Source organism: Narcine bancroftii, chromosome 5, assembly GCF_036971445.1.
Source record: "Narcine bancroftii isolate sNarBan1 chromosome 5, sNarBan1.hap1, whole genome shotgun sequence".
NCBI classification, from domain to species: Eukaryota; Metazoa; Chordata; class Chondrichthyes; order Torpediniformes; family Narcinidae; genus Narcine; species Narcine bancroftii.
The window spans coordinates 14,472,799-14,486,934 of NC_091473.1; positions in this window are offsets into that span (position 1 = coordinate 14,472,799).

Below are 14,136 nucleotides of genomic sequence, written 5' to 3' on the forward strand. Positions count from 1 at the left end.
TGATGGGTAGCAACTATTCCAGAACATGGTAGTAATAGTCCTGTGGCATCTGTATCTCATTCCTGGTGGCAGCAGTGAGAACACAGCATATCCAGGTTGTGTGGATCCTTAATAATTGCTGCTGCTCTCTGACAGCAATATTACATGTAGATGCTCTTGATAGTGGGGAGAGTTTTACCTGTGATGTATTGGTCTGGGTCACTACCTTTTGCACAGTTTTTCACTTAGAAGTATTGGTGTCCTCATACCAGCCGGTCAACACATGTTCCACTAAGTTTTCCAAGGTTTTGGATGACATACTGAACCTTTGAAAACTCCTGAAGAAGTAGAGATGCTTTCTTCACAATGGCATTAATATGGAAATTTCCTCTGAGATAGCGACTCCCAGGAATTTAAATTTGCTGACCCTCCTCACATCTGATCTCCCAATGATCACTGGATCATCCACCTCTAGTTTTCCTTTCTTTTTCTACAATCAGCTTCTGGGTCTTGGTGACATTGAGTGAGGCTTCCCACAGATGCTGCCTGACCCATTGAGTTATTCCAGCAGCTTGTTTTCTTTTCCAACAAGGAATCTGCCAGAGGAACACAGCAGGTTGAGCATCATCAGTGGTCGAAATTTCAGACTGGAGCCCTTCATCGGGTCTGAGAGTGCAGAGAAGAGGGAGGCAGCCTAATGAGCACAGGGTGGGAGGGGTTGGACAGGAGCTAGCTGTGAATTGGTGAACCAGGGAGAGGTGAAGGATGATGGACGAGGGCAATTGATTGACAAGTGGAATTACTGGAGTTGGAATCCGATGAGCAGAGAAGATGAGAATGGTGGTCTAAAGAGAGATGTAGGGAGTGGGGAGGAGGGGGGGGGGAAAGAATGTTGAACCCCTCCCACAATGTCCTCATATATTAGCTCTCTCAGACCTGATTAAGGGGTTTAACATACAATGTTGACCACTCTTTTTCTTTCACAGATACTGCTCGACTCTGTGAGTTCTTCCAGCAGATTGTGTTTGCAGTGTCTGCAGTCTCCTGTCTGTCTCTTGTTTCTTCTGGGACCAGATGTTAATGTTCACTTGAAGTATTCACCACAGTCTGATATTTAGGTTGGTGTAATGTCCAAAAACAGAAATTCTAAAATATAAACCTCCCCAAATCTTAATATCTGGCTCAATTAATGTCTAGTTACAAATTATTGAGGGAGAGGAATATACAGATGAGTTTAACATCCAGTCTTGATCTCTACATAGAGAGCAAGGTTCAGCTCCTCATATCTAGCTTGTGACAAGGTGTCATTCCTGATATTTAGTTATGGTGAGCCACACAGGCCCTTCTGCCCAACCTGCCCATGACAACCAAAATGTCCCACCCTCACGAGTCCCACCTGCCTGTTTTTGGCCTAAATCCCTCTAAACCCATCCCATCCATGTATCTGTCCAAACTTAAACATGGCACATGTACCTGGCTCAACAACCTCCTCCAGCAGCCCATTCTATATGCCCACCACCCTATGGGTAAAAAAAGTTACCAGTTTAAAAAAAAGGTTCCTGTTAAATCTCTCTCCTTAAGCTTACTTCCTCTGGTTACCTTCATCATCTTCCAAACAGAGGCTCAGCAAAAGACTCTCTGCTTTCACCTGATCTATTCCTCTTGTGAATTTGTACACTTCTATGAAATCATCCCTCCTGCACTCTAAAGAATAAAATCCAGCCTGCTCAGCCTCTCCCTATAGCTCAGGCCCCCAAGTCCTGGGAACGTTCTCATGAATCTCTGCACCCTCTTCAGCTTGACGACAATGAGTGGAGAGAGTGCGAGGAACCAGGGCTGCGGCAACATGAAAGGATGACAGACACCATGACCTGTTGTACCTGACTGCAAACAAATGATTGGACACCAATTTATTGAAATATTCCTGTAATTAGTAGTTCAAAAATCAAGTTCTTCGTTCTTGAGTTGCAGTAACAATAGTTCAGTGATACTTGTTAGATTGACTTTCCATTTCCTGACATGAGGTCTGATGCAATCCAGAGCCTGATGTTTGGATTAGGCTGTTGTTCAGTTCCTGATAGTTTACCCAACTGCTACTATTTGTGTTCAAGCAGCTCCCTGCAATTTGGATGATTATTGAGATTTATTTGGATCAGAGACCATTTCCTGATATATATATGCTCACTAACTCACAGGCCATTGTTTACCGGAGAGTTAGTGACCTCATTTCCTCAGGTAATCTTTCATCCAGCCTGTTCTCAACCCCACCCTCACTTTCCATCTCAAAATCCTGTTAGATCCATTGTTTCAGCCAGCTCTTGGTTCACAGAATTTACTTTATAATGTCTTGACTCCATTCTTTCTTGTCTAGTTCCTTCCCACTTATATCCATTGGTTCACACTAATCCGACATGGAAGGATTCTCGACTTCTTCATCGCGCACCAAGATAATCTGAGAGCCCTTGTCATCTTCCAAACTGAGGCCCAGCCAGCATCTTACTTTCACCTTCATCAAACCTGTCCTCACTGGAATGAGGGAAATATGTGGAAGAATGAGGTAATGGGATAGTCGACAGCCAGTCAAGATGCCAAAATGGCCTTCTTCTGTGTTATAAGAAAAGTCATCTCCAGGATTGAAAATGCTGGGCAACTACAGAAACTCACATGCTATGCCAGTAAACATTGGATAAGTGGAAGATATCTGGTTTTAGTCTTAAGGCTCTTCCCTCAACACCTTTTTAATGACTGTATTCCGGCTACCTCATACAGGCCTCAAATATGTCATCACCTTTGTTGCAGCTTTCTATCCCACTCATCCCTTCCCATCTTGACATCTTCATCTTCCCCCTCAGTGGATCGATTAGCGGCCAATTTTCATTATACCCCCACTGACTCCCAGAGCCATTTCAACTGGCTCCTTGTACGGACACCATTCCCTTCTTCTCCTTCTGTGTTATAACTCCAATAGTTGCAAGAGTTGAGAAACTAGTTCAGGACCATAGGTCTGTCTGCACAATTGTAGTATCTTTTGGACTAACTGCACTTTGAAATATATTTATCCTATTGTATTGATTGCCATTTTTTTCTTTCATGTGGAAGTCTAATTTATTCTAGTTGTTTGTTAGATTATTTTATGCAGCAAAAATTTTGATGCATCTGAGCATTGTATTTATGTGTATGGTAATAAATTCACCATCACATAGATTTCCCTGTCTTTAGAACATAGAACACTACAGGCTGTTCAGCCCTCGATGTGCCGACCCATATATTCCTTAAAAAAAAATGAAACCCTTCCATCCATGTGCTTGTCTAAGAGTTTTTTAAATGGTCCTAATCTTTCAGCCTCCACCCCCATCTCTAGCAAGGCATTCCAGGGACACACAACTCTCTCCCTGATGTCTCCCCTAAACCTTCCTCCCTTCACTTTGTACATATGTCCTCTGGTGTTTGCTATTCTTGCCGTGGGAAATAGGTGCTGGCTGTCCACCCTATCGATGCCTCTTGTAGACCTCTATTGTCTCCTCTCATCCTTCTACACTTCAAAGAGAAAAGTCCAAACTCTGCTAGCCTTGCCTTATAAGACTTATTTTGCAATCCAGGTGACATCCTGGTAAATCTCCTCTGCCCCCTCTCTATAGCTTCCACATCCTTCCTATAATGAGGTGACCAGAACTGAACATTATACAAAAAGTGTGGTCTCTATTAATGAAGCCCAGCATCCCATCGGCCTTCTCAACTATCCTATCAACCTGTGCTGAGACCTTGAGGGAGGTATGGATTTGGACTCCAAGGTCCATCTGTTCATCCACACTCTTAAGTAACTGACCTGTATTCAGCCTTCTGGTTTGTCCTTCCAAAATGCATCACCTCACATTTATTTTGAACTCCATTTGCCACTTCTTTGCCCAACTCTGTATCCTGTCTATATCCTCTTGTAACCTTCAACAACTTTCAATTCCATCCACAACTCCTTCAACCTTCATATCATCTACAAACATACTGACCCATCCTTTTGCCTCTTCATCTAGGTCATTAATAAAAGTCACAAAGAGCAGGGGTCCCAGAACAGATCCTTGTGGAGCTCCACTAGTCACTGACCTCCAGGCAGAATACTTCCCTTCCACTACTACTCTCTGCTTTCTACCTGCAAGCCAATTTTTTATCCACACAGCAAGATTCCACTGATCCCATACCTCATGACTTTCTGAATGAGTCTCTCATTGGAGACCTTGTCAAATGCCACTAAAATCCATTTAGATCACATCTACTGCCCTACACTCATCAATTTCTTTTGTTAGCTTCTCAAAAATCTCAATTAGGCTTGTGAGACATGGCCTTCACTTCACTGCACAAAACCATGCTGACTATCCTTGAGTAGACTGTACTTCTCCAAATGCTCATAGATCCTATCCTTAAGAATCCTCTGGTCTGGGCTTTTATATTTCACTCACTTCTCCTATGCAGGATAAGGAAAAGGTTTAGCGGCCACCATTCATCCAGGAACCTCTCTCCATAATTATCACCACCTCAACAAGTAACATCTTTCCCTCTCCAACAGCATTTGTGAGGGACCATTCCCTCCACAGCTCCTTGGTTCACTCTGCCGTCTCCACCGAGCACTCCCCCTCCGACCATCCTATCCAACTGCAAAAGTTAGAACACCTGTCCTGCATCAAGAGAGCCAAATAATTCTCCAGGTGAAGCAGCAATTCACTTCTTCCAATTTAGTAAATTGCTTTCGGTCTTAGAATGTGGTCCTTTCTACACCCGAGAAACCAAATGGAAATTGTGTGACTGATGTGCACAGTGTTTTTGTGCGCTCCGTAAAGGCAACCCTGGGGGGAGGGGGGTGGGGGGGGAGGATGTGTGTGTGTGTGTGTGTGTGTGTGTGTGTGTGTGTGTGTGTGTGTGTGTGTGTGTGTGTGTGTGTATATATATATATATATATATATATATACACAGTAGTCTAGAGAAATGCTGCTTTGTCTGGTTGTATATATATATAGCCAGATGATAAAGAATTTCCAATCACACACTTTAGTTCTTTCCCCTATTCTGATTCTGACCTGACTGTTCTTGGCCTCCTACATTGTTCCAGCAATGCTCATATTATTGGAAGCCATTCAAGAGTGGGGGTGGGGGGGGGGGGTGGAAAGAGAAATGTAGTGGTAATCAGTGATAGCAGAGTTAGGGGAAGAGACAAAGTTTTCTGTCACAAGGATAGAATGTACCAAAGACTGTGTTGTCTACCGTGGGTTTGGGACATTTTATGTGACCTGCAGAGGAATTTGTCGTGGTCACTGAAGAAACCGATGACATAGGTAGAATGAGGGAAGACATTCTGTTAAGGGAATTTGAGGAGCTAGGGACCAAATTAAAAGACAGAAACAAAGAGATGGTAATCTCTGGATTACTACCTGAGCCACATGCTAATTGCCACAAGGTTCAGAAGATTAGAAAATTAAATCTGTGGCTCAAGGATCAGTGTGTGTGGAAGAAGTGGGTTCCAATTCATGAGTAATTGGCACCGGAATTGGGGAAGGAAGGAATTGTTCAAATGGGACAGGCTCCATCTGAACCATGATGGGACCTGGATCTTGGTGAATTGCATAACTAGGACTGTGGACAGGGCTTCAAACAAAATAGTAGGATAGTGGGTTCAACAGATGGGAAAGGGATAGATGAAGTAAAAGAGAAGAGTGTGAAAATAGTAAAAGCAAAAGTTAAAAAAGAGAAAACTAAGAGTGGAGGGGATAAAAATCCAATGCAAAAAAGATTTTAAAAGCACAATAAATGTAAGGGCACTTTATCAGAATGCCCGTAGTATTCAAAACAAAGTCAATGAACTTGTGGCACTAATTAGTACAAAAGGGTATGATTTAGTGACCATTACAGAAACGTGGTTGCAGCGTAGAGAAGATTGGGAATTAAATATCCAAGGATATCTGGTAAAAAGGAAGGACAGACAGGAATGTAAGGGTGGTGGGTAGCACTCTTTGTTAAGGATGAGATCAGGGCAGTAGTGAGAGATGATGCAAAATCTAAGGAGTTAAATGTTGAATCCATTTGGGTAGATTCGGAATAGTAAAGGCCACCCAATAATAACATTACAGTGGCACAGGCCATAAACCAAGGAATATCAGAGGCCTGTAAGGATGGAGCAGCAGTTATTGTGGGGGACTTTAGCATGCATATAGATTGGGTGAATCAGGGTGGTTGAGGCAACACTGAGGAGGACTTCATAGAATGCATAAATCAGGGGTGGCCAAACTGCTGCTCATGAGCCATATGCTGCTCTTTGACCTTTAATATACGGCTCTCCTGATTCGCGCTGCCGGTTTGTCCCCCTTGCCCACCTGACTTGCGCTGCCAGTCTCGCCACCCCCCGCCTGCCCGACTCGTGCTGCCGGTCTCCCCCCCCCCCCCCCCCCCCCCCCGCCTGCCCAACTCGCACTGCCGGTCTCCCTTCCCTCACCGGCCCAACTCGCACTGCCGGTTTCCAGCCCGCCCGGCTCACGCTGCCAGTCTCCCCTCTGCCCGCCCCACTTGCGCGGTCGGTCTACCCCCTTCGTCTGCCCGACTCGCACTGCTGGTCTCCCACTCACCCGCCCAACTCACGTTGCCGGTCTACACTCCCCTTGCCCGCCCGACTCATGCTGCCAGTCTCTCGCCTACCCGGCTCGCGCTGCCGGTCTTTCGCCTGCCTGACTAATTTTGTAAAGTGGAAATCTAATCAAAATATCTCTAATTATTTGGTCTACTTTTTTTACATATTTGTGTGTTTGTGATGACTGAAATTAATACAAGTTAACAGTTTTAAAACTACATGCATGAATTAATTTTGCATTTAACATGCATTTCTTAAAATTTATATATATTTTTTGTAACAAGATGTGCATGTAACAATAAAAACGTGTGTGTGAATTTTGTTCATATCCTGCGGCTCACAAGCATCTGAGCTTTATCATTTGTGGCTCTGACATTAGACAAGTTTGGGCAACCCCAGCATATATGATGGTTTTCTTGAACAGCATGTTTCTACAAGGGAACAGTTCTGGTCCTGGGCAACGAGACAGGTAAAATTAACAATCTTGTAGTTAGGGATCCTTTTGGAAAGAGTGATCACAGTATGATTGAGTTTATCATACAAATGGAGGGCACAATAGTTTGTGTGATGCCTAAATAAGGGAAACTACAAGGGGATGAGGGAGGAGTTGGCCAGGGTACACTGGGAATGCAGGGTATATGGAGGGATGATTAAGGAACAGTGAAAAACCTTCAAAGAGATTTTTCACAGTGCTTAACAAAAGTATATTCCAGTTAAAAGCAAGGACAGTAAGGGTGGGGATAGCCAGCCTTGGATGACTAAGTAGATAAAGGAAGGCATCACACTAAACACTTATATGTTCAAGATGCCAAGAGCAGTGAGAAACCTTTAAGAAGCAGCAAAGATCTACAAAGCAAGCAATAAAGAAAAGGAAGATAGACTATGAGATTAGCACAAAATATAAAAATGGACAGTAAAAGTTTTTATAATTATATAAAGTACAAAAGGAGGGGCTAGAGTGGAGGTTGGACTCCTGTAAAATTAGAAGGGGGAATTGATTTTGGATAATAAGGAAATGGCTGAGACTTTTAATAACTATTTTGTGTCAGTATTCACGCTGGATACAGGTCAAACATGCCAAAAATAGATGTTATGGATTTGATGGGAGGTGAGGACCTGGATGTAATAGCTATATATAAAGAGGTCGTATTCTGAAAACTTGAGGGTCTAAAGATAGATAAATCCCCTGGTCATAATGGAATTGCATCCCAGGGTTCTGAAAGAAATGGCAGACATTATAGTTGAGACTTTGGTGATAATTTACCAAAATTCTCTGGACCCTGGGCAGGCCCTGGTGGATTGGAAAAAAAGCACTATTTGACCTGCTGAGTTTCTCCAGCATTATGTTTTTTACTTCAACCACAGAGTCTGCAGACTTTTATGTTGTATGCAATGAACTATAGGCCAGTTAGTTTAACATCTGTAGTTGGGAAAATGCTTGAAGCTATCATTAAAGAAGAAATAACGAGGCATCTGGAGCGAAATGGATCCATCAGGCAGACGCAGCATGGATTCAGCAAAGGTAGGTCCAGTTTGTCAAATTTACTGGAGTTCTTTGAGGATATAATGAGAGGGGAGCAGGTGGAAATTATTTTCCTGGATTTCCAGAAGACGTTCGATAAGGTGCCGCATAGAAGACTTATACAGAAGTTAAGGATGCATGGAATTGGATGTTATGTATTAAATCGATAGAGATTGGTTAACCAATAGAAAGCAGAAAGTTGGTTTCAGGGGTGTTTTTCTGATTGGCAATCGGTGTTGAGTGGGGTACCATAAGGGTCAGTGCTGGGCCCATAACTGTTCATGATATAGAGAAGAGATCTGCAAGAGGGGATAGAGTGGAGCGAATCTAAGTTTGCTAATAATACTAAATTGAGTGGAAAAGCAAATTGTATAGAGGATATGGAGAGTTGGCAGAGAGATATAGATTTGGTTAAGTTATTTAATTAGGGTCTGGCAGATGGAGTACAATATTGGTAAATGTGAGGTTATCCAATTTGGAAGGAAAAATGGAAGATCAGAATATTATTTAAATGGCAAATGAATGCAGGATGCTCGTGTGGGAGCTTGTGCATGAATCATAAAATGTTGGTTTGCAGGTACAGCAGACTATTAAGAAGGCAAATGGAATGTTGACCTTCATTGCTAGAGGGATTGAACTTAAGAGCAGGGTGGTTATGGTGTGACTGGTGAGACCACATCTGGAGTACTGAGTGCAGTTCTGGTCTCCTTACTTGAGGATGGATTTACTCGCTTTGAAGACGATGCAGAGGAGGCTCACCAGTTTGATTCCAGAGATGAAGGGGTTAGTCTTCTAGGATTGTACTCACTGGAATTTAGAAGGATGAGAGATGATTTAATGGAAGCATATAAAATTAAGAAAGGCATCGATAAGATTAAGGTAGGCAAATTGTTTATATTGGTAGGGGAGACCAGAACGAGGGGACATAGCCTCAAGATTCAGGATAGGAAATTTAAGACAGAGATGAGGAGAAACTGATTTTCCAATAGGGTGGTGGAATCTATGGAATTTGCTGCCCATTGAAGCAGTGGAGGCGACTTCAGTAAATATATTTAAGATAAGGTTGGATAGATTTTTACATGGTAAGGGAATTAAGGAATATAGGGATATAGGGAAAAGGCAGGTAGGTGGAGATGAGCCTATTAAGAGATCAACCATGATCTTATTGAATGGTGGAGCAGGCTCGATGGGCCGGATGGTCAACCCCTCCTCCTATTTCTTATTAAAGAAGAAATAGCGAGGCATCTGGAGCCAAAGTTTGGGTGTCGCAGTTGGTGTAGCGGTTAGGAAACACTATTACAATGCCAGCGATCCAGATTTGAATCCAGCGCTGTCTGTAAGGAGTTTGTACATTTTCTCTGTGTGTGTCTGCATGGTTTTTCTTCCAGGTGCTCCAGTTTCCTCCCATGTTCCAAAACATAAGGGGTTAGCAGGATAATTGGGTGTAATTGGGCAGCACAAGTTTCATTGGACTGGAAGGGCATTCTACTGTTTTGTACCATTAAAGTTAAACACTTATTTCCAGTCGGGACATTGCAGACTTTAATGAACATCAGATGCGAAAATGTGAGTGAAGCGCTGTCCTGAAGTTTAAGTTGGAATATTGCCCAGTTCATGACATTGACTTGAAGCAAAGGCCCTCTTGTGACCTTTGTGTTGGAGTAATTGAACTGGGAATTGAACCAAATGGAATCATTATTGTCACATGTACTGAGATACAGTGAATAATTTAGGTAACCAAGGGAGACGGCAGATTCTGGAAAACTAGAGCAACACACAAAGTGCTGGAGGAACTCAGTGGACCATGGTTTTGGGCTGAAATGTTGACCGTCTTTTGCCTTCCATGCATGTTGACTGACATACTGAGTCCCTTCAGCCTTCTGCATGAAAACTTTTTTTGCACGTTCAGGTTCAAGGGTGGCGTGGTTAGTATAGCAGGTAATATCATGTTGTTACAGGTTCAACGACTTGGGTTCAAATCCAGCATTGTTTGTAAGGAGTTTGTACGTTCTCCCCATGTCTGTGTACATATCCTCTGGGTGCTCTGGTTTTATCCACCCTCCAAAATGTACAGGGGTTGTAGATTAATTGAGGTATTTGGGTAATACAGTCTCATAGGCCAGAAGAGCTTGTTACTGTGCTGTATGTCTAAATTTAAATCTAAATTTATTATCGTCTGACTGTACATATACAACCAGATGAAACATGGTTTCTCTGGACCATAGTGCTCACACATATACACACATAGCAGATAAATATCACATATATACAGGAAGATATAAAGTTTATAAAATATATATAAATATTTTGAAATAATTTACTTGGTTGCAGGATACCATTCATCAATCTCACAGCCTGTGAGAAGAAATATTTCCCAGCCTGGCAGTCCTGATTTTGATGTTGATGAGATTAGTAGATTAGTAGATCAAAGATACTGTGTGCTGAATGGAAGGGGTCCTCAATATTTCGTTGAGCCCTATTTATGCAATGCTCCCAGTGAATGTCATCAATAGAGAAAAGGAGACCCCAATGATCTTCTTGGCTATTTTGATGATCCTCTGAATTGACTTCTAATGCTTTGCAGCTACCGTATCACACAATGATGCAACCAGACAGGACATTATCTTTTTTTAATGTTTTTTTAAAAATATTCCATACATGCAGTAACTACAATTATTATAATAATACAGATATCAAAAAAGACAAATTGATTACATATATGATGGTTTTCACCCCACCCCCAAACCCAACCTTCTCCCCACAAAAAAATTATACAAATTGAAAAAAAGTAAAAAGAAAATTTATAGGTATAAAAAGTAAGAAGAATAAAAAAAGAAAGTTAAAAAAAAGGTCTCTGGATTGCAGAGTGTGCTAGTACAGATTCTATCATCAATGTATATATGGTAGTGTAGGATGACTGTGATTGGCTGAGAGTGTAGCCACATGTGATAGTACAGATCTATCACCAATGTACATAGTGTATATAGTTACTGTATCTAGACTGTGCTTACAACGATTGGCTGAGAGCTAAGCCACGCCTATTGTCTGGGCCTTAAAGAGTTGTGTCCCTAGCCAGGTCGGATCATTCCGGATTGGTCGGCCACCTGTGAAGAGCTCCTGTCTTTTGCTAATAAAAGCCTTGGTTTGGATCAACAAGTCTTTGGTTCTTTCGACGAGCTCTACACCACACCTACTGGCAGGTCTTAAAGGATTGCTCCTAGCCAGATCAGGTCATTTTGGACTGGGTCGACCTACTTGTGATATGCTCCAGTCTTTTAGTTAATAAAAGCCTTGGTTTGGATCAACAAGTCTCTGGTTCTTTTGACACACATTACACAGAGAGAGACGTTGTGCAGTACAAATCATCAGTTCTAACATAAACAGAAGAGAATTCTGCAGGGCTAGAGGGACAAAAAGGATATCACTATAAATTTAATCCCATTATTTGAATGCACAGGTGCCAAATTTGTAAAAAGATAGAATATTTATCTTCTAAATTATAAGTAATTTTTTTCCAAAGGGATACACTTTGAATTTGGCATGCCACCTTGGCACAGTTAAACATATATCTAATTTCCAAGTAATTTCAATACATTTTCGCTAATGTTATTTTAACAAATTTCAATTGATAAGTTATTCCAATTTAGGAGTTGTACCTTCAATATTTCCTAATAAAAATAAATAAGGATTTAGTAGAAAAACAACTCCTGTAACTTGTTCCAAAAAGGTACCTATATTCACCCAAAAAGATCTCACTTTGGGACAAGACCACATTGAATGTATAAAAGATCCTACATCTTCACCACACCTAAAACATTGATCTGATAAATCTGATTTCAATCTATTCAATTTCCGTGGTGTAAGATATAAATGATTTAAAAAATTGTATTGAACTAATCTGTACAGGTACCTTACATTGATAGCATTAGTCATAAATTTTCCCACATTTGTTGATCTATTGTAATATTCAAATCTATTTCCCATCTCTGCCTAGTTCTATATAATCCTAATTTAGGAGTTCATGCTCGTAATAATAAATATATCAAAGAAATAAATGTTTTAACAGTCCCACTCCTATTAAGAAGTTCTACATCAGTGCAATGAGACAGAAGCACAGTTGATCCCAACTTATATCTCAAATATGGTCTTAGCTGAAAATAACAAAAAAGGGTATTACGTGGTATAGAATATTTATTTCTCAATTGCTCAAATCACATTAATTGACCTCCTTCATAACAATCTTCCTCTTTCATAACAATCTTAGAGCCCCCTCCAATATCCTGATTTATCTCATTCCAAACATTAAGTAAATGCTTCAATAATGGGGTCTCTTTTCCAATGGCCAACAGTTTTGATTCCCATTTCTTTTCTTCTACTTTATTCAATGCTATATTAACCCATGCTGGTTTTCTATTTTCAAAAAACGAAGCCAGGAATCTCATCTGTGCCACTCAATAATAATTCCTAAAATTAGGAAGCTCTAATCCTCCCAATTCGTATTTCCATGTTAACTTTTCTATAGAAACTCTTGCAATTTTACCTTTCCAAAGAAATTTCCTTATTTGTGTATTTAATTCTTGAAAGAAATTTTGACATATTATTGGTAATGTCTGAAAAAGATATTGTATCCTTGGAAATAAGTTTACCTTTATATAATTCACCTTTCCAACTAGAGTTATAGATAAATTTATGCTTTAAAAAAATCTTGCTCAATCTTTTTAAGCAAAGATAAATCTTTCAATTTATATAAATTATTCAAATTATTATCTGTACATATTCCTAAATATGTACTACCTTCTTTTGGCCATTTAAACTGTGTATCCCTCTGGCACTGAACATAATTATCTGCTGTCAAAGGCAAAATTTCACTTTTATCCCAATTTATTTTGTATCCTGAAACTTTTCCATATTCTTCCAATTGATTTTGGAATTGTCCACTTGATCTCGTTAACTTAAATTGCATAGACACTTGCCCATTTGTAATTACTTTAGCTGTAGGACTATTATATAATGCTCTTATCCAACTTTTTAAAAAATTAAGCAAATCCAAACTTTTCTAATATCTTAAATAAAGAATCCCACTCTATCAAATGCCGTTTCTGTATCTAAAGCCACTGCAGGATATTCTCAATTGTGCTCCTGTAAAAGTTGTCAAGACAGGAGCCAGTAGCCTGTCCCTCATCATCCTCCTTCGAAAGTGCATGTGCTGCTGTGCCTTCCAGACTAATGAGGAGGTGTTGCGGGTCCAGGATAGGTTATTCACTATCTGTACAATAAGGAACTTGGTGGTCTCCATTTTTTTCCATGATGAAATCATTGATGTGTAATGGCGAGTGGTTCAACTTTGTCCTCCTGAAATCCACAATCATCTCCTTTGTCTTGTCCACATTGAGACTCAGGTTGTTGTGTTCACACTATTTATGAGCCTCTCAAACTCTTCTCTATAAGCAAACTCCTCATTATTACTGATGAGGCAACTACTACTGTGTCATCCATAAACATTTATGATTCTGTTTGAACTGATGCTGGCATGCAGTCATGAATCAGCAGTGTGAATGGTAGTGGGATGACCACACAGCCCTGAGATCCGCGAGTGCTCAATGTGATCGGGTTTTGAGGTTTTGCTGCCAACCTGAACTGACTGTGGTGTTTTGGTCATGAAGTCCAGAATCCAGTTGCAGAGAGGGGTGTTGAATCCCAGCATGGACAGTTTATCTACCATCCAATGAGGTCAGATTTCAGATTTATTGTCAGAAAATATATATGACATCACATACAACCCTGAGATTCCTTTTTCCTGCAGGCGCAGCAGAATTATCACTAATTGGTAGTGCAAAAAAAAATAAACTATACACAGTGTAAACGTGTAAACAAATGAAAGATATGTAAACAGATAACAAATGTAAACAAACTGACTGTACAATACAGAGAACAAAAGAAAATGAAAAAGGGCAGAAGTAAGAGTCCTTAAATGAGTCTCTGATTGAATTTGTCATTGAGGAGTCTGATGGTGGATCTGTAACGACTG